Source organism: Danio rerio, chromosome 5 (assembly GCF_049306965.1).
Source record: "Danio rerio strain Tuebingen ecotype United States chromosome 5, GRCz12tu, whole genome shotgun sequence".
In the NCBI taxonomy this organism is placed as follows: Eukaryota; Metazoa; Chordata; class Actinopteri; order Cypriniformes; family Danionidae; genus Danio; species Danio rerio.
The window spans coordinates 65,914,982-65,935,000 of NC_133180.1; the positions used below are offsets into that span (position 1 = coordinate 65,914,982).

The 20,019-nt window shown below is 36.1% G+C and overlaps 1 protein-coding gene across 8 annotated transcripts in view; it reads left to right on the forward strand.

The window, feature by feature from the left end:
* The window catches only part of tmem132e (transmembrane protein 132E), a 1,112,950-nt gene that overhangs the window by 451,054 nt on the left and 641,877 nt on the right, over window positions 1–20,019 (forward strand). For 4 of the 8 annotated variants that reach the window (XM_073950677.1, XM_073950680.1, XM_073950675.1 and 1 more), the window contains one exon: window positions 19,019–19,131. The exons of the other annotated variants lie outside the window; for them this stretch is intronic. The gene's annotated coding sequence lies outside the window, so the exon portion shown is untranslated. The remainder of the gene's footprint in view (window positions 1–19,018; window positions 19,132–20,019) is intronic. 8 annotated transcript variants of the gene reach the window in all.

Genomic DNA, 20,019 nt, shown 5'->3' on the forward strand with positions numbered 1-20,019 from the left:
TAATAGCCTATAGTGTTGATGTGAATGCATTTGTTGAAGTATTTGTATACTTTTACACAGCTTTTAAGCTTTTATTGAACCATGTTTGGCTTGAAAAGGGCACTTTGCATCATAAGTGGTAATGGTGTTCCAGCTGAGCTAATCATGCACTATGGTAAAAGTATTGTGCATGAAACTTATGAAATATGTTTTGATATTTTACAGTCTATAGTGTTTATTTGAGTTGCACCCAAGTTGTCTGCAAAAGAAGAAAAAAGGTCTCTAGAATATCAATTCTGAAAAGTTAGCCAGACTTTTAACATCTAGTTCAACAGTTAACAATGAAATCAATTTACCCATGTTTAATTATGCAGCCGCATAGACTGATGCGGTGTCTATTTAAGGTATAGAGGCAGCGTCTGCACTACTTTCCACATAATCTATTGTCAGAAGTCATTTCCAATGCAACACAACAGGGACCTGATTACAGTAATTGGTTTCGGTAATACGAGAGGCTGCAGATTGAATGGTTTTGTTCCAGTCTGCTGCGGGTCTCGGAGGACAGTAGGGGAGACATTACCTGTCTGGTATTTCAGTAGTAGCTTAAGTACAAGTCTTCAAATAGAATCATTCAGTGATAACCGTAACCACAGCCTGTGTGATAATGCACTTCCTGGAACTTAAAGCATTGGTGATAATTCAATAATTAGTGACTGGATGGATCAGATAGACTGTAGTCTTTAATTCTTTTCAGCTGTTCATTTGTCTTAACCAGTCAGTTGTCAGAGATGTCTACACAAATGAACAGTGGAAATGACATTTAACAACCACACTTAGGATGAAATAGCTAAATGTAAATATAAGAATGGTGAATCTACACAACTGTAACCTCATGGTGGAATAAATCATATACTGAAATCACATATTTTTCCAAGCAATGAAAACATTTCCAATGGTCAAGCATTTAGGGTGGCGTATTACAAAATCAGGAGTGTATGCTTATAACAGACAATGTTTCTGTGCATCAGAGTTAAATATGATACATTGTACAATGAAGATCATTCATTCATTATTCTTCATCTTAGTCTCTGATTTAAAAAAATAATTATACTATATTGACGTGAGTATGCTCAGCTGTATGCCATGTAGACTTCACCCTCTCCTGTAGCACATTGAAGTTAAAATGGGATACAGCTAAGGATGTTTACGTCATTATAGCTTTAATGTTAGCTATATGTTTTGTGACACTGTACAACAAATAATATTTTTACATTACAGGGGTTGGGTTTAGGTTAAAGCTAGGGGTAGATATTAATAAAATACTATAAATACGTAACTTAATAAATATTATTAATACTTCTCGTTAACTTTTGATGTCAGCTGTATCCCTTCTAGTAAAAACCGCTGGAGAGATTTGAGTTGATCAATTTACGTCATGTTTATTTAGAATTTTCTGCCGAAATAGGTACATCAAGGTAAGCTAGTGTTTATCTTGGAGAGAAATAGAGAAAATATTCAAGAAACATAAACAGTGTGTATCATACATAAATAAAGTGTATCGTCCAGTTATATTGAAAAATAATTATTATTGCCGTCTCCATAGACATCCACGTTATTGTATTTGAATGTCTAAAACCTAAAATAAATGTTATTTGTTTGAAAGCACGGAAAAATTGTAATTTATGACAAGCAATGTGCACCTCTATCTGTAACGTCAGATTTTAATTTTAGCAGTTGATGGACGTGCGCTCTGAATGTCCTAATCACACCGGTGTGATTATATGCTTTAGGGACCAGACAAGGCCGATCACACTGGTGTGATCATAGATCTGAAAGGGTTGAATTGTGCTTTAATATATGCAATTCATTAAATATGGATAAAAAACTTCTATACTTTGCTATTATAATTTATTCTAACATTAGGACGGGCGAAGCAGTGGCGCAGTAGGTATTGCTGTTGCCTCACAGCAAGACGGTTGCTGGATCGCTGGTTCGAGCCGCGGCTCAGTTGGCGCTTCTGTGTGGAATTTGCATGTTATCCCTGCGTTCACGTGGGTTTCCTCCGGGTGCTCCGGTTTCCCCCACAGTCCAAAGACATGTGGTACAGGTGAATTGGGTAGGCTAAATTGTCCGTAGTAAATGAGTGTGTGTGTGTGAATGTGTGTGTGGATGTTTTCCAGAGATGGGTTGCGGCTGCGTAAAAACTTGCTGGATAAGTTGGCGGTTCATTCCGCTGTGGTGACCCTGGATCAATAAAGGGACTAAGCCGACAAGAAAATGAATGAATGAATGAATGAATGAATGAATGAATGAATGAATGAACATTAGGACAAAGCAATAAAGTCTTTTTTGAAAACTTTAGGTTGTTTTCTAATTTTGATTTCCATATTAGTAATTGATACGTTACATTTATAGTTGTGTGAATGTGTCTTCAGGCTAAGAAAGATAGTATTTTTATTATTAAAGTATATTTATAATTTGTATATTTTCTTTTCTTTATTTTCTTACAATATTTTCTTCTTTTCTGTGCTGCTCATTATTTTCTTCTTTTTTGTGTAGCTCAGGTTTATGTCTACTGTTAGAGTTTTTATTATTTGTTTTATCGTTGGTTTAACATTATTAGTAATTCCATTCTGTGTGTAGTTTGTTAGCATTTATTCTCTTATTTTGAGGAATGTAAAGCAGACAATTTTATGGTTAGCCAAGCACAGTAATCTCCAACAGCAGTTGTGCGCACTGCTTTTACAGTAGTTTGCTTTATACAATTGACCTTAGACATCATGAACGTAAGGGGAACAGTGTTTATTTACACTTTGAGTGGATACGCTTACTGCTCATATTCAGTAATAATACAAAAAAAAAAAAAAAAAAAATTGCACCTACAGTGTTCTGGTCTTTAACAAAGAGTCAGCAAATTTAGTTTTGAATATAATTTTATTGCTGCTCAGTAGAGGGCTCTTGGAGAGGCAATTTCTATGGTGCGCTGGCATTGGAGATTAATTTTCTATGTGAATTTATTGAGAATTAGCCCAGCATGAAAATGTTCTCAGCGGTATGGTTGCAAGCCACCTAATCTCTCCCAACTCTAGGGAAAAACTAATAGAAACAGCCAGTCAACCCTGCAGAGATGAGTTGCTTTCAAGTCTTTCTCTTTGGTGATGAAAACAAAACAGAGAATCAGCCTTTAATGGGTGGAATTGCTCTGTAGGAATTTGGGAGTTAATATTCTTTTCATGCTCCGCATACTTTTCCACTCGCTGCTGGTTTGTTCGAAATGAAAGAGGTGAAGCGGCACAGTTTGTCTTTTGGTATTCAAATGAGGCGGATCATTTGCTTAAAAAAATGGCACATTTCATTTTGCTAATACTTTTTGCTATCTTTTCATGCTGAAGAAGTTGTAGACAGATGTCCTACAGGGACCTCAAAAGTTGATTAAAAGGAAGTTGATAGAACTCTCACTCCATTTTGACAATTAGTGTATACTAGGGCAGAGCGGGGATAATTAAAACATTGTCTTTTAGTGGGATGCATGAAACATTTGAAGGTTCAAAGAGTAAATGTTTTGCCTCAGACATGTCAGTCATTACTCTTGTCAATTAAATTTGGGCTTTATGTAAATGAGTTGGAAATGATTAGTGTACGTAAACGGCAAAATATCAATCAATATATATGTAATTAAAAATAAAAAATTGAATAATTAAAATGCCTACCAAATGAAATAAATTAATAATCCTGACCGTTACCAATGCCTAACTGAAAGCAAAACAAACATAACGTGTCCAAGCCTGGTCCTCTCTCACAGCTTTCTTTCCTACTTTTACGATCCAGAACTCTTCCATTGAGACTAGAGACAGGTGAGGCAAACAGGTAACAGTCGTTAACACTTATGCCACCGGCCTTACATTCCCTCATGGCTCTCTGCCCCATCCCACTCTCTTCATACCCCCATCACCCCTGGCAGGCTGGGGGCCCCTCAAGTCAGTGTATACTCCAAGGCCATCACAGCACCCGCGAAACCTGGGAAAGATTAGATGGGGTGGAATGGGAAGGAGATGGGAAAATGTGAGGAGACAGGAGATACTGCAAAAAGAGGAAAAAGAGCGAAAATATCCTCTTGGTCCTCTACCAGCTGGATAGCGACAGCCTTTATATCTGCTGGGAGACCTGTATTGGAATCTATCCACTTGTATGGCTCTAGGATCTGCAACTTCTCCTTTGGCTGGTGGAATGCTGCTGTACCCTGCTCCTCCTCATTCCTAGCGGATGGTAGCAGGCCCTGGCTCTGTTGCAGACAGCGTAGCTTCCCTGGCTTTGTCACAGTGGTAAGCCCCCCGTCTCCTCCTCCTTTAAGAAAATTAAAATATATTTAAAAATAACAAAAACATTTTTTCACATCTGATTACACCTTATGTCACCTGAAATATTTAAGACAATTTCATTACTCAGTTTTTATAATATCAATTTACTAAGTTTTGGTGTTCACACTTACTTTGATTCGACTGTATCGCATATATGGACTGTGGACTGTGTTTCAAAGCAAATGCTGGATCTTCAGTAAGATGATATTTTTAGTTTTCTGATTTAAGCAGATAAAATGGTAAATTATGCATGTAGCAGATTTATAAGAGGTTTTCAGCCAAAGTTTTGAGCATGTTGATAATTTAGAGGTCCTTAATCATTTGCATATCAAATATACACAGTTATGGGGTTAATAATGTCCACAACATGACAGTGTTTTAATTGAGCAAAATGTAAACAAATACTGTAGCTGCTGTGACCTAGATCTATTCCTCCCTTCATGTCTTATGGTAATTATCTTAAATGGCTTCCTAAATAGAAATTGAACATGAATGGCTTTAAATTATATTTACATCTGGGAAATGTGCAGATTAAGTTTTCGAATTAAACAGGCCCTAAGCTTAAAATGTGACAATTTATTTCCTTTTCTTTTTCTTTTTTTTCTTTTTTTTTTTGCTATTTATGAAATAGTCAACTGAGTAGGTACTACATTTGAATTTGAACTTACTTCATAGCTGTCACTGAAGTATTTTCTATATAGTATGAATGTGAGTGGTATAAATGGAATTCACACTCACTACATCTGCCATGTTGTCATTACTGCATGACTTCCTAATCTGTGGCTTTATGTACTCTCAGAAATAAAGCTACACAGGCTCTCAATGGGGCCTTTCATTACTTTTGTACCTAAAGTTGGGAATTTGAGTGAAAGAAAAAAGCTAGGTGGGAGATAAAAAAAATGAATGGGATGAAAAAAAAACTGAGAGACAGGAAAATATATATATTTTTAAGTTTTTGCACTCCCTTGCAAAAATCTTGAATCCCTTGCATTATTTGGCAAAAATGTTTTTTGAGGGAATGTAAAAATATTTTGTGCATACATAAATAGTTTGTTATACAAACACTTCCTGTTCATTTCACAAACCCTCCAGTTTTTTTTTTTTTTTTCTGGGATTCTCCTGTATTTTACCATTCTATCCCGCTATCATTAAGTTTAAGTATTTTTCCATATTTCTCCCATATTTTTAATCCGGAAAGCATGTTAAAATTAATATACCAATGTCTGCATTTGCTTTCTTTCCAATAAAGATATGTGTTGATCATTGCCTTTCCTATGCAACTTCTGAATCAATGAACGCATATCCGTATGATAAACTGATCCCAGATCAGCTTCTGTACATGCCATTTAAAGAGGAGCTCCCACCCAGTTTTTTTTTTTTTCCTTCCACCCATTAAGTCAACTTAACTGATTAAAAACCATTGACACTGTTACATTATTTTGTTGGATTTAATAGGTGTTGTGCAATGACCTGCATAAAAAAAATATAATTTATTAGCTGATAGAATGTCTATATTACTATTATTTCTGTAAAAAGGAACAAAAGTTGTTGGCATCACACTGCCCTGTAGCATTTATTTTGAGAGGGTGCTCGCTGCAGAGCCATTTGAGCAGAGCTGAGCTCCAGCGAGGGGGAGCATGAGCTCTCGCTCTGCCTCCTGTAAGCTGTTTTAATGCGTACACCAACCCCACCCCTAACCCTACCCCCAGTGACATCACTCGTAGAAGAAGTGCAAAAAAGGTGGAGCTCAAGCTGAAGCTCCCCCTCGCTGGAGCTCAGCTCTGCTCAAATGGCTCTGCAGCGAGCACCACTTGTTTATTTTTACCTAAACTGCAGTCAATCACATCTTGAAGTATGTTTTTGCAGTTTCACAAAAAAATGTTGGCTGAAGCAAATCTTTTCAGAGAGCCTGTGTTGAATATAAACATCTTAACAGAAGCAATATCCAAGGTCTCCATAGTTTTTTGAAAACTATGTATCTGATACATACTGTCTTCGTGTAATCTATAGTAGGGAAATCAGAAATTGTTAATGCACTGAAGTAGAAACCTGCTGCAAGATTCTGTCCTGTAGTATTCAAGTGGTCAAAGAGAAAATAATTTGACCTAATACTGTTTCAGCAATGTCCAAACATTGAACACAAGTCCTCTTCATTTTCAATAAATAGAAATAGGGCAATTTTCAATATGTAACTAAAAAACTAACAATAAACAGAAATAGCTAAAGAAGGTAGGCCTACTTAGTGTAGTATGTCATTCACCGATGAGGACTAGAATAATATTGCTTGAGTATGTGACCGCAAACCCTAAAAGCTCTCTCCATGCAGCTTTGTGCAGTAGATAAATTATAGAGCATTTGTTTTTAGTAAATTAATATTAAGATATTTTCATTTTGCGGGAGTCCCGCAAATAATTGTATTCTCCCACAACCTGCACAAATATAAGGATGTTACCGCCTGCACCCACATTCATCCTTCAAATTTTATTTTGTGTCACACTCAGTCTTGTCTTAGTCTTGTCATTAAAGCCTTGCATTGTTTTGTATACTCCCCTGCCATTTTACTAGCTATTGAACCGTTTAACACAAATATCTAATCAGAAAATCACATGGCAGCTACTCAGTGTATATACATGACTGCTGAAGTTCCAAATGTGAATCAGAATGCAGGAATGATGACTGAAGTGACTTTAAAAAGTGGCATGGTTGTTGATGCCAGACCCTGTGATCTGAGTGTTTCAGAACCTGCTGGTCTACTGGGATTTTTGCACAGCCATGTCTTTGGTTTACAGAGAAGAGTCCAGGAAAAAAAAATATACAGTGAGTGACAGTATATGGTGGGTGAAAATGTTTTGTTGATGTCAGAGGAGAATTACCAGTCATAGACAGCAGATAGACAGCAGCAACTCAAATAAATACCAAAATCAAAGTTTGCAGAAGAGCACCTCAAACCTTGAAGCAGATGAGCTACAGCAGCAGAAGACGAAGTATACATTGGTGACACTCCTGTCAGAGTTCTTCTATCAGCGCAATGATGAAACTAACAGAGTGGTCGAAGGTTAAATGTGTGTAACCCTTTTGTAGTGCTTCTGAAAAGAATTCTGTTATTAATTATGAACAGGTTATTGTTACTCATAATCTACAGAAAAGGGTTAATATAGCATTTAGCATTGCACTTCAAAGTACCAGACCTCAGTTTCTGGCTCATGGGCCCTTTACGATCCCTTCTCTCTTTCCAACTACACTTCCTCTCTCCATTCTGTTACAGTGGTCCCTCGTTATTTACGGGACTTGCGTTCTAAAAATAACCCACAATAGGCGAAATCATTAAAGTAGTCATCTTTATTTTTTCACAATTATTATAGATGTTTTAAGGCTGTAAAACCCCTCACTACACACTTTATACACTTTTCTCAGACAGGCATTATTTTCACTCTTTTATCTCGTTTAAACACTCTCAAAGTACAAACCTTCATAGAAAAATAAGTCAAATATTATAGAATGAAACCAAAGATTAAAACCATTTGATCCTCATTTACCTATTTTGAAATGGTGCACTACAGCCGTGTAACTTCTACCTTCCTTTAGCATGTCCAGAAGTTCAACTTTTTGTGAGATGGTTAGCATCTTCCTCTACCTTTCGAGTGCTACCAGGTGTCTTTAACGGTGCAGAACTCTTTGTCGACATTGTGGGGAGAAAACTTGCAAACGTACAGTACAGCACTTTAGAGTCACACTGCTAGCAATCAAAGATTTATGTTAATTTGGCAACTGAACGCATTCTGTACTGTACAAGTGACAGGCCATAGAAGAGATTGATTGACAATAGAGATCTACAGTCAGGATGCAGAACACAATGTGCTGTAGAAAAAAAGCATGTCAAATTGCACAAAAAAAAAAGTGCAAAACTGCAAGGCTGTGAAAAGTGATCTGCGCTATAGTGAAGGACACCTGCATATCCAAATAAAGAGAGAGAGAAAAAAAAGAACAAAATCCAACCCTTGCTTATTTTGGATATGTACCCAAGTCAACATTTCTGGATACAGCGAATCAAAGTTTGTTTTTGCAAATCCACCAGAGGCTTCTGTGTACATTTTTTATGATCTTAAATTTTGTAAACCGCAAGGGTAAATGTGTAAATCTTTTGAGTACATATTTTGCATCTCTACAAATGTTGACCTGGGTGCATATTCACAATGATCCTGTGTTGAAAAAAAATGTGACCGTCTTAGGATGTTCTGTGTTTTACACTACCCTCATAAATGCTTGGAGAAAGATGTGAAGATGTTTTTTTGAGTTTTAAAACACATTGATTTAAAAAATACATTGATAAAAGTGAATTATTTCAGTTATTTATTGCATTTAAATGATATTTTTGTGTTGTTATCTATTTTTATATACTATTTATAAAAAAAAATTCCAGTTACTTGCCTGTCATTTAAGTTTGTGTGAAAAATGTTTGCAGTATTTACATGTTTATTTCTACATATCATTTATTGAAATTGTTTTGTTTGAATTTTTTTATTTTATTTTATGAAGTAGATTTCAAAATGCACCCACAATTTTCAGTTGAATAACATTATTTATCAACATACATTTTATTACTGAAGATTTCTTTAAAGTCAAAACATCTTGTGAGCTCATTCTCCTGTCTTGTCTCATGGGATATCTGTCAAGTGACTCCCATTTTGTGTATGGTATATTTTTGTTTCATTTTGAGCTGTTATGTCCAACTGAGAATCATTTAAACACCACAGTCAGCTTTGTGTCCATCCCTTTATGACTACAGTGTGCGTGCAAGTGGAACTTCCATGGTTCGCCATGCTCAAATGCCCACCCTTCCCTAGTAGACACTAGATCTCTATCCAGCATTGCACTATTGGGTTGTGCTGGGATGGGAGATTTGCTTCATCATGGATGCCAGCCAACAAATCAGTGCGAACCAAAGTCTTCAAGAAATGTTTTTTTAACACCTTGACGAAAATAGAAAGCGTGGAGAAAGTTTACAGTAGAGCAATTAAATGTGATAAACTCATAATTACGACTTGGGAAGTGGGAAGGTGGAAATCTCTGATATGTGAAGGCAGCTTATGATTACAACCCATGCCCTCATACACTCTAACCCCAGAAATTACAACGCAAACATTTGCTGATTCAGAAATGAGGAGCCGTCTGTACTTCAGCTGCGTGCAATCAAGTGATGTTTGCGTTCTAGAACTCCTGTATATGCAATTATAGAAAATGGAGAAGGGGAAAAAAATCACAGGTGGATGCTGTGGTAAATTAAGACCCAGAAGCAATGCTCAATCATAACCATGAACATAAATGTTCATCTAAAAATTCCAGTCAATCAGCATCATCAACAGGGTTCTTCAGACTGTCAATTGTTAAAGCAACACTCTACTTTTTTGCAAATAGGCTCATTTTACAAGTCACCTTGGGCTCTATTTTAACAGTTGAGCTTCAAAGTCAAGCGCATGGCACAAAAGCATTAAGGGCATGTCTGAATCCACTTTTGCTATTTAATGGATGGAAAAATACACTCTGCGCCCCAGTAACATGGTCCAACAGGGTTCTGCTTATTCTCTTAATCAGTTATGGGTGTGTTTTGAGCATAACGTGCAATAAACCATTCAGAGTCTCATCTCTCAATCCTTTAAAAGTCAGTTGTGTCACACCATGGCAAATTTGCTATTTACATGGCAGACTTTGTAAGTGAAAAACCTAACACTTTACAAGTGAGAAAACAGTTAAACAGATTATCTGCAGTGCAAGGATAAAGAATGAGCCTCCTCCATTCGGTCTCTTTACTTTTACTCTTTCCTTCACTCCTTTACTTTCATAAAGTATAAGCAAACGGTTTTGTGCGCACTCCACTGAAGATATCCATTAGCCTACATATTTAATTTAGATTTGATGAAGAATTGTTTTTAAAACTCTTTCTAAATTCAGTTCTAATTTCAAGCAAATGAATAAATGAACCATAATAATGAAGTGCGGTCAAAAAAAAAAGTGGAGTTAAAGTGGAGTTTGGAGTTATATCCAAACACACGTCCTATTCTTTTACCCCATAAAGTGACGCATGCGTCTCCATAACCTGACTTGTGGACAAGTCTTAACTTGTTTTTATTAAAACAAATAAAAATATGCATATCATAATACTAATAATAACATTGTACAAATGCAAATTGTCATGAATAAACTGAAAAAAAGCCCCCCGAGATGAGGCATGGAGGTAATGTTTTTTATATTCATGTAGAAAATAAGTTTTGTAACATTTTAAGCCTATTTTTTTCATATGTAAAAATGTTTGTGTAATGCAGTACATCCTGTGTGTTTTAAGCAATGTGTAAGCATTTGGACCTGCATAGGAGCATATCTCTTGCGCTCTGCGCTAAACTTTATACCAGCTTTTAGTTAGTCAATGGCGTGGTCTATTTCAGTTTCTCAAAATAGCAACACGTCAACAATGCGCCTTAACACACCTCCTTTTTAGACCAGCACACCCATGAGTCCACAAAGTGGCGTAAATGTATTTGCTATTTGAACAATGTGGTGCAAAACATGAAAATTACAATTGCGCTGGTCTAAAAATAGCAACAAATCGTGACAAACACGTCTTGTGCCTTATTGCGCAGGGTGTATCATAGAGAGTTAAACTCTCCTCAAGTTAAACAGTTGAGTTTAACAATTTTTTTTCAATCCATAGGGTACATGCCGAGCTAGTGTGTTTCCATACTGATAAACTTCTGGTCACCTGGTATTGTGAGTTTTGTTTCCAACTTATACGGTTCCTTTTACAGCATCTATGTGATAATGTAATTAAAATACAATCAGTTAAACAGACTTTGGCATTTATTTAGTTGCTCAAGCATAAAACGAGACAAAAAGCTGTTTGCCCGCACTCGCCTGTCATCGGCAGGCTAACGCAGAAGCTCCATTGACTATATTGTGGTAAAATAAATGCTCATATTATAAATATATGGCAGGGAAAATGGAACAATCTGAGACCCACTTTATATCGGATATACCAGTGGGGAGTTTTTGCATTGGCACACAGTTCACCGGAAGCGTTACTTGCAAATTAAAAGTCCTATTAGCATGCTTCGACGTATACCAATCTTTGGGTCAAGCGGAGGCTCTTTAAGCTTAGCTAAGCTTAGATCATTGAATCAGATTAGACCTTTAGCATCTTACTTTTGATGATTTTCCTATTTAAAGCTTAACTCTTCTGTCGTTGCACATTGTCTTATAATTGACCAAAAAAAAGTTTCTATTTTTTTAAGCCCAAATTTCATTCTGGTATAATAATCAAGGGACATTGCTGCCGTACCATGGCTGCAGCAGGCACAATGACTTATAGATTGATACTTATTGATTGCACAATGATAACACCATTACCTATTGTAGTTACCAGCGTTATCAAGCATGCACAATATAATTACAGAAGAGCCAAGCTTTAAACATGAAAAACGATCAAAAATCTAGTGAGATGCTAATGGTCTAATCCGATTCAATGATTCATGCTAAGCTAAAAGTGCTCCCGCCAAACTGCAAGGTTGGCTGAATGGATTCAAATATGGTAAAACTCAACTGCCTAACTCCAGATGACTTATAAAATCAAGATTTCAAATAAAAAGTGGAGTGTTTCTTTAAATTCTGTAGCTTTAACTCCTATCTGTTATCATACTCAATTAGTCAATGCTTTTTCCTCATGCTCGGAGACACAGCTGCATTCGAGAGGTTGCTGGTGCCAGTTTTGGCCACCTGCTCAGACTGTGGAAGTTAATGCTATTTCAAGCCAATCAGAAATGATGTAGAGGAAGTCAATACGTAATTTTAAGGATCATTTCATAACTTTATTATCAGACTTTAGTCTGGCTGTAATATGAGCTGTTATAACGCTGCCATTAGTGCCTTTTTGTGCTGATCCATGATCAGCTTCCTGCACCTAAACACAGGCCGTATTCATTAGCAATCAGACCGCACAACTGGCCTCAGATCAGAATCAGAGTGCATAATTTTCTCTCTCTCCTTTAAAAAAAGCCATTAGCAGGACGACTGCAGAGCGAGAGGCGACTACGAATCCGTAAAGCAGCCTGAATCACTACTGCTCATTCAGCTGAACAGTTGCCATAGACACAGCAGTGATGATGTGTGGCTTGTCTGTTGTTTTAGATCGCTGTGTCACTCTGGTTTGAAACAGATGAACTGATCGCAGTTACAGCCGTGTCTGATCTCTGACGTGTTGTAATTGCGGCTGGTTGAAAATAATAATTACAGGAGCCTAAATCGGGAAGAATAGGAGGGTGAATTAAATGCTGTGAGCGTCTTGCGTCATTCTCTTGCGCAACACAGTAGGGAAGTCATCATATCTTTCAAGAATATATTGGTGTTATATTCAAACGGTAAAGTCAATGAGATATCTGATCATGTGACTGAACATGTACGTGATCAGATATCATTATTCACATTCATGTTCAAAATCATTTAAGAAAAATATTATACAAAAAGAACAAGTGATAGAAAGATGAAGTGTATTCAGGTGCTATCACAGAGTATGACGCAGCTGGAATACTCGATCCAATTTCACATTTCATGGTATGTTTTTCCCTGAAAACAACCCCTAAAACTAATAACACAGACTCATCCAGGTACTTTGGAAATGCCGTCATTAAAAATGTTTACTTACATATACAGACATCCACAATCATATTAATATTTGGCTCCATCTTGTGACTAAATGGCCTATATATGTTAGTGTACGCTTCATACAGTTTTTGTTTTCATTTCAGCTTTGTGTTTTTACTGTTTGGTGGCATATTGTGACTGAATAATATGTTAGTTAATGTATGCTCCATTTAGATATTTTCGTTTATGTCAGCTTTGTGTTAAATTAATTATTTTATAAACTATTACAGCCAGAGCCGGTCCTTCCTATAAGCATACTAAGCGGCTGCTTAGGGCTCCGCCACCACTATGGGGCCCCCACAAACCGCTAGTGGTGCAAGCAATTTCTTTTTTATTTTTTATTTTTTTTGACATTTTACAAATTATCATCATTGACAGTGCTTTAGTACTTAAATATTTATAAATTTTCACTTAATTTTTAAAAATAATTTTATTAAAGTTAAAATTGTTTTTATGTGAAAGGTCGTGTGATCAACTGGAAGCTCGCAGCATCTCATTTTGCATATGCGTTCTTTGTTCTCACAGTTCTTGAGTTTGTTCTTCTAAAGTAACCTGAGACCACCAAAAGAACATGAATCCATGCACTGACACAGCCATGGCCTTTGCCTAATTGCCTGCCCTATTTTATACCGGATTTATTTTGGAAATTGGACCGCGAAAATGAAATAAATCTAATATTATTCTTCATGCGTAGAAAAACTGAGCGGAAAAAATGACGACGAGAAGAAACAAGCACAAAATAATGTTTATCATTGCTTTTTAAGTGTTAGTGATTATGTTAAAGACATATTCTAGCACATTTGTCAAGACTTGGCATTTACAGATTAATAAATACCTACGTATATAAAAAATATTACTTTTTTTCCTTGGTTTACAGACCTTTTTTTTTTTTTTTACATTTAATCTAAAATGTTCATTCATTCATTAATTCATTTTCTTGTCGGCTTAGTCCCTTAATTAATCTGGGGTCGCCACCACGGAATGAACCGCACTTATGCGGCACGTTTTTACGCAGTGGATGCCCTTCCAGTCACAACCCATCTCTGGAAAATAATCTAAAATGCATTTTACTGAAATGTAATACTCAAGTGTCTTTCACTGACATATTTTGCTCACTTGTAACATTTTTTTTTTTTCCTGAGACATGTTTAGAAATGTTGTGTGCTAATTGAATTAATCATATAATTTAATTTAAACTCTGGACCCTGAATCTCAAAAATGTTATTCTATAATTCTGATATATATATATATATATATATATATATATATATATATATATATATATATATATATATATATATATATATATATATATATATATATATATATATATATATATTACAGCTCAGAACAATATTGTGTGTCTAATTTTTAAGGTTTGTGGCAAGTAGCTGTGTGATAAACAAGATAATGTACATCCAGGAGGTTGTTTTCGCAGAGTAAAGTCGTTAGTTTTATACCACAATGTTCCTTTTTGCATTGCCAATAAACCTGTCAGGCATTATTTTGCTATAACAACTGCCTGGATGGACTTTATACCTTATATAAACTCTGTCAGGCTTATAAGCATCCCAATGTAAAGCAAAAGCCTGCATTTTCATTTTCAGATTTCAGTTTTAGATTTTAGTTTCTGACAACAAAAAAAATGTTTCTATATGAAATGCACAGATGATTTGTTCACCATAAACCTAGCAATGTAAGCTAACATCAATATGGTTAGATTTGATTTCATGTGTACTTTAAGTATTTTGATAACTTTAAGTAGTTCACAAAGACAAATGCTAACACAATTAATAAAGTTTATTTACTTAAAAATGTGTCTCTCCAGCATTCAGCAAAAAATAATAATATTCATATTTTGCTACTAAAACAGGGGCGCCCCCAAAGGGTGGCCATGATCACCCCTGGGTAAACTCTAGCCACCCCTGTGGCCACCCCAATATGATTTTGCTGTTGATATTATTAATTTAAGTGTACTTATGTAAATTCTCAATATTTCTATAAAAATATGACGTAGCTGATTCACTGCCCCTTTACCCTCTCCCCAGTGGCAGATTTAGGCATGGGCAACATGGACGATGGCCCAGAGGGGCAGTTGGGGGCAGCACGCAGAGACGGTGCAAAAAAAAAAAAAAAAACATCCCCTAGTAAAAGTATTGGGATACAACTTACTTTATGCAAGTGTATTACTTAGAGTGGCAATCCCTGAATAAAGACAATAGAGGCTATTCATAGTTGGCATCTTTTGCACGCGTTCTCTATGTGCAACCGAAACAACGCTGGTGAAAGCAAACTGACGCATGCGCGCAGAAAACCATTGCCGTGCGCCTCACGAACTCCTGTGTGATTCCCGGTTGTTTGCATGCACGCCGATAAAATACGCGTCACTCATGCGTTCTGTATAGTGAGTGTGTGTGTGTATATAGTAATGCCTTTTGTTCAGTTAGTTCATTTGTTTTATTAATTAATTCATTAATCTTCATTCATTTTAGACATGGCATATACTGTATGATGTACAATAAATGTAGTGAAAAATGTATTTATATATATGAAAAGTGTTTCAAACTTAAAATACTAAAAAAAAATGTATTTGGTTTGCACATGTGCTTTACTGAATTATTATAAGGAATAATTTGCAATATTACAAGAGTAATTAATTAAACTAATTCAAACCACATTATTTCATATGCCAGAAACAGAAATATAACATTACACTAAATTCATTATTTTTTGTGTGCCACCACAAGATTTAAAGTGGCATTTTCTGGTCACCCCAGAGAAAATTTTCTGGGGGCGCCACTGTACTAAAATCATTGACATTGTGGCAAGTTTTCACAAATTTAGCAGCATTTTTTTATTGTTTTGCTGAGAAAATCTATAGAGATTAACACATCTTCACATGATGCAAAAGATGCAAAGTGTGCATATGTGTGTGTCAGAGAGAGAGAGAGAGAGAGAGAGAGAGAGGGCTATGCTTATGAAGACAGATGCATGTACACAATATATAGTAGTTTATTAATTCACACACCAGATGAAAGGCATGTACTGACAAATCGACAATGCACACCGAATGAACACTTTCAATAAACTCACACACTTTCCTTCAGCTTATTCCCTGCTTCATCAGGGGTAGCCACAGATGAAACAAGCCTCCAATATTTTTATCACATGTCTTTGGATTGTGGGGGCCACCCCTCCCATGAAAAACCTTTCTGATGACGCTATATTCAAATAATTTAGCAAAATGACTCTACAGAGCAAGATAAACATCAGCATTAATTTGGTTTTCATGTGACCTTTTAAACCTGAATTTGGAACAGGAGTAAATTGATATCAGTTAGCATCATTTATGAGACTTGTGCACTTTCATGTTGTTGTATGAGGTCTTTGCTTTGAATTTTATTTTATATTTTATATTATTATCTAACTGGTACGCTGTAACTGCAGGACGCTGGACAACAGGGTTAAGGATCCACATGCTGTTCATTTATAAGAGTATTAGGCAGGCAACGGTCAAAACAGGGGTAAACAGATACATACAGATACCCCATAATCATGCTCAATAAACAGGTGAGCGGTCAGTATTGGCAGGATAAACAATAAAACAAGGCAAGGGTCAAAACATGGCTAGAAAAGGCAAGGGATTGCATGTTGTAACGTCACAGTTTTAATAGATAACAAGACTCAGCAAAGGCTGTGTCTTTGTTTGCTGTATATAATGTTCATGTAAGCAGACTTTGAGCTGTGTGTGTGTGTGTAATCAAAGAAGAACCGGAACAGGTGTGAGTGTGTGGTGCATGACAGGATTTGTAGTTTCTTTGGTGGCAGATTTGTAGTTTTCCAGTGATCTGTATGGATTAGATTGTGACATACGGTGGCCGAGAGAGCTTAACATGCTGCAATTTAAGAAAACACATGCAATTACAAAAAACGAGCAAGTTTTATAGCAAATTAACAAAAGATCTTCATCCGTTTGACAGCATACATGTTGCAAATCCTCACAATGCAAACGAATAAAAAAAATGTGCTGCATTTTCATACAAAGTAAACAAATGAATAAAACACGCAGCATTTTCTCACAGCGAAACAATTTACAAAAATGCACTTCTTACAAGAATTTAACACAACAGAAATGTTTCAAAGTAGTCCAAAAACATGATGGACCCCCAGTGAGATTATTTCTCAGTGAAGTTGTAAGTGATCTTTAAAAGGTGAGTTTTTGTTATTTAATTTTACCATCCTGATTCCTTTCTTATTTGTATTTTATTAGCCTAAATAACCCTTACCTAAATAAACGAATCTTTCACTTTTGAGGGTCCCCTTGAAACATTGTTATTGTGTTCCTTGCTAATTGAAAGTGTTTCAATTAAATTGCTTGCATTGTAAGAAAATGCTGAATATATAAATAATATATATATATAATATATATTCTTTATAATATATAAATAAAAAATTCATTTTATCCTCAAGCCTGGGGTTCCCTCGGTTAGAAGGGCGAGAGGGGAGTTTGAGCTCAGGTAGGTCTCGAGAACTCCCCTGCTTGTCGCTGTGTGAGAAGTATAAACTAAGGTTGTCTTGGGTGATCATTTGGTTTAGTCGATTGGCTATGGTGTATGTTTTTGGATGGTGGGAGAAAACAGGGGAACCCGGGGGAAACCCATGCGAACATGGGAAGAATATGGAAACTTCGCAGAGAAATGCCTACCGGCCCGATAGGAACGTTGGACCAGCGGTGTTCTTGCTATGTGGCAACAGTGCTGGCCACTGGACCACCGTTTCACCCTGTCGGGAAAAAAGGGTGGGAAGTAAGGGTAAGGTGGGGGGGGGGGGGGGGGTACTTCAAGACAAAAATAACTGGAGTGAAAAACTTCATTTTATAATGCCTCCGTTATCATCTAATAGGGCAGATTACTGAGCTAATGAGGTGCCATCCGTGTTGATCATAAGCTTGCAAACCTCTCTAAATTAGTTTATAAATAAACCACACGTCTAATGATGAAACAGCTTGATATTGTTGGTTTTTGGATTTTAGACCAGTAAATGTCAGTATATTTAATGTTAATATGATGTTGGTTTCAGATTTTCAACGTTAGATTTTGGTCATTTTCCAACGCAACCTAAAATCAACAAATATCAATGTCATTTTATATTTTTATTGGACATCAAAATAGCATTGTTCTTTACTGCTAAGGACCTAAATCTAACCTAATATTTACGTCTTATGATGTTATGTGTTTGCAGAATATAATTCAAAGCATATTTTTAATATAACGACATTAAAGTAAGACATTAAAACAAGTCTCATAACTTGTCTCATGGTGCAAATTGATTTAAATGTACAAACATAGGTTTAAAAATTCACACAAAAAAACAACTGTATGTCATATCCTGCTTTATAGAGTAATTTTCCAAAATTATTTGATTGTAGCTTCATCAGAGTTAGATTTGTCCAGAGAGTCAGATTTCAATACAACACCAGGACTCGAACCAGCGACCTGTACTAACCACTTAAATCTGGGGAAATAAAACAAATATTCTGAGCTCCACAATATGTTGGCACATTTGCTTGATTTTGTGTTAAATTAGCAGAAAAGCTAAATCCTGAAGGGTCTGTAAGCTGAAATTGCCCTCATAAGAAAATAAAAAGAGACACTTCAGATTTCAGAGTCACATTCGCAATATGCTGTCCGCAATCTGCTGTTGTCACCATTTTAAACAGTAACTCCCAAAAATAAAATAAAAAATCTGTCATTATTTACTTGCCATGTTGTTCCAAACCCCATATGCCATATTTTTTTTCTTCTTTTTCTTCTGGAGTCCTCTGATAGCTTTGTCTGGATTTCAGTCTGCTCTTCACACAAAGCACAGGGCTTCAGAAGACTTGGAATGAAACGGAGAGTTGTATGGACTGCTTTCACGAAGCTTCTCTAACATGACACACTAGCTGAGGTAAAGTCTGGTATATGACAGTCATTTTTGTTTACTTTCCACAGCCATCTTTACCGCTTCCCGCTGTTATCAGATAAAAGTGATGAGCTTGATGAACGTAAACAACACACTTCAGATAGCGGACCCATGACTCGTATCAACATCAGCCAGATGGCAGGTACAGAAACATTTCTCCTTCATTTGAAGTATTGATCTTTCAAGAGTTGCATCATTTTCCGTAGTTCCTGTGAAACAGTACTTGAATGGAGAGCTGAAGCGCAGTTATGAATCCTGATATGAAAACTCGACACATCAGTCCCTTACAGCAGTTTGTGAAGGTGGTTTTAGCCCAAATGTAAACTCAAAATATTTTGTGTACTAAAGTTATATGTATGAACATATCTAAAATAATCTGAAACCAACATCATATTAACATTAAATATACTGACATTTACTCGTCTAAAATCCAAAAACCAACAATATCAAGCTGTTTCATCATTAGATGTGTGGTTTATTTATAAACTAATTTAGAAGGGTTTACGTGCTTATGATCAACACGGCTGGCACCTCATTAGCTCCGTAATCTGCCCTTTAGATGATTACGGAAGCATTATAAATAACCAGAGTTACCCAGTTTTCTCCCACCATCCAAAAACATACACCATAGCCAATCGACTAAAATAAATTATTACCCAAGACAACGTTAGTTTATACTTCTCACACAGCTACAAGCAGGGGAGTTTCGAGACCTACCTGAGCTCAAACTCCCCTCTCGCCCTTTTAACCGAGAGAGCCCCAGGCTTGAGGATATAATGAATTATTTATTATTTATATATTTTAAAACGTTATATGTATGCTTCACTTCCTGCAATTGCCTCTCTGGATGTACAACTAACTGTATTTAAAAAAATAATAATAATAAAATAAAAAAATAATAATAATTTACTAATGCTTTCCTTCTTAGACTTTACAGACCTGATACTTGCCTATAGCACTTATTCATTGTTGCTCTTATAGTTGTGTAAATTGCTTCCTTGTCCTCATTTGTAAGTCGCTTTGGATAAAA